This window comes from Vespa velutina, chromosome 1 (genome assembly GCF_912470025.1).
Source record: "Vespa velutina chromosome 1, iVesVel2.1, whole genome shotgun sequence".
Lineage (NCBI taxonomy): Eukaryota > Metazoa > Arthropoda > Insecta > Hymenoptera > Vespidae > Vespa > Vespa velutina.
This window is the reverse complement of record NC_062188.1, coordinates 20,472,154-20,474,333: the sequence shown is the minus strand read 5'-3', so window position 1 is coordinate 20,474,333 and position 2,180 is coordinate 20,472,154.

The following is a 2,180-nucleotide window of genomic DNA, read 5'->3' as shown; positions in this document are numbered from 1 at the left end:
CGAGAAACTGTGAATGAACGAATCAAAGTCGTATCGATGTCCGTTTAGATAAAATCGTGGCGACAAAATGACGCGCTCGTATTCTGCGCTCTCTCGAGGATACACGTGCTTTTTGGATGAAAAGTATTATTTGTCAAGGAATGAAAAGAAGCGCGAGGAATGAAAACGAAAACGGAAATGTATGAGCGTGGAAGGTCGTTAGGATGGAGATCTGGTTGGACCGTGTGTATCCGAGCGTACCAGAGGGGAAAAGAGGGAGAGAGAGAAAGACTGGTAGTAACTACCACATCGTATAACACCGCCACTCTATATTGATTTTCCTGGGGGATGATGTAGACGAAGAAACGAGAAAAGCAGGCAAAGAGAGAGAGAGAGAGAGAGAGAGAGGGAGATAGTCGAAGTGGGAGCGTTCCTCGCTCTTAGCCACCGAGGGTAACCTTTGAGGTTGAGTTCAAGGAAGATGGCGGAGCAGGCATTGCACACCGGTCGGTATAAATACTACCGTGTAAGGATAAATCTTCTTGGTTATAAGGGAATTTATGAGATGTCAAGGGTAAAAGCTTTAAAGATTGGAAAATGTTTAAGAGTTATACCGGATAAGATAGGATCGCAAAATAATAACAATTTGCATCGGCAGTCGCTCATTCGAAAAGTCGCCGATTTGAAAGGTACGCCAACTTTCGCTCGTCGTCTATCCTTCTGCCTTCCCGAAACTAAATATTTTTATATAGCACGTGCTTCGACAGCGTCGACTTTCGATATACCGAGACGCGACTATTCGATACGATCGAACGTCGCGTTCTTCCGACGAGTACATTTCGCATTAACGTTGCGACCTTGATTCATCGGACAAATCTTTTTCTCATAATAATTGACGCTGCTAATCGAACGGACAATCAAAAAATAATTACCTACTCGATACGGAGATCGACTCGAACGCTCGAAGGTGAGATACGAAGGGAACGTGTGTCTCTATCGCATAAAATCGTGCTTCCATGGTATTGATAGAAAAACATAGATACTAATCTATATTCTCCGAGAGTTATATCGACATATGCAACTAGAAATATCTTTATTTGCTGAGATCTTTAAAAGTGATTCCATACGGTTGTTCGAGCTGCCCTACTTTTTATGCCGCTCACAATGTGTGTACATATGTACATCCCGGCTACTCTTCTTCGTACACCTATTTATTTCCGAGGTGTGCGCGCATGCACGTGTATCACGCAAAAGGGTGCGTTACGTCCAACTATCATGCGCGTTGTGAGATTTACATGGGAAAAATAGATGCATTAGATATACACGAGAATTCCTTAACCGAATGTGTCCTATCGTTCTTGTCACGTTTCTCTGCTCGAGGCTTATGATTCCGTTAAAGCTGTCGCGATTTCTCTGCATTTTCCCGACATAACCGAAGATGTACCATTCATTCGTATAGCCTTTTTTTTTTCTTTTTTCTTTTTTTCTCTTGTGAAAGAAGAATAAGCGCCCAAAGAGATCCTTCGCGGAGATTGATTCGAGGATTCTAATGATTCTTCAAATTGAACGAGGCGCCTTACCGGTCCCTCTGCTCGCTATTATAGTAGAAAAGTACATGCCAGTTCATCCGTTACTATCGCATGTTCCTGCATCTCGGAGGGAGGAAGAAAAAGCAACGACTTGATTCCTCGACTTGAAAGAGAAGAGACGACTATTTATTGTTTCGATTTATTTTCGGTATGACCCTCGAACGACCTTCCGTCGTTTACGTCGGGGATCGTAATCGGAAGCAATAGGACGAAATAGCTCGGCCAAGAAAGCCCTCATTTTTTTTTTTTTTTTTTTCTTCCCCATGGATCGGTCCGAATGACGCTCCGAAAGGATAAAATACAAAGGAGATCGTACGAGCGTGATAGATCGTACAAAGAGATAAAAGAAGAATAAAAAGATATAGGTATCGTTCGATTAATGCTGGGAATATTTTACTTTTGTATAGGGCTTTAGCTTTTTTTTACACGAAACAATCGATACGGTCGCTCGAAATGAAACGAAAATAAACAATAGACCGTACGTTTCTATTTTTCTCTACGTATGTACTTTTCTTCTCGTATTTGTCGGACCGTCGGTCCACGATCCTGGCATCGTGGAGCATCGCAAACTCGTTCGTGCACAGGGCGCACAGGGCGCGATGATGCACGAGA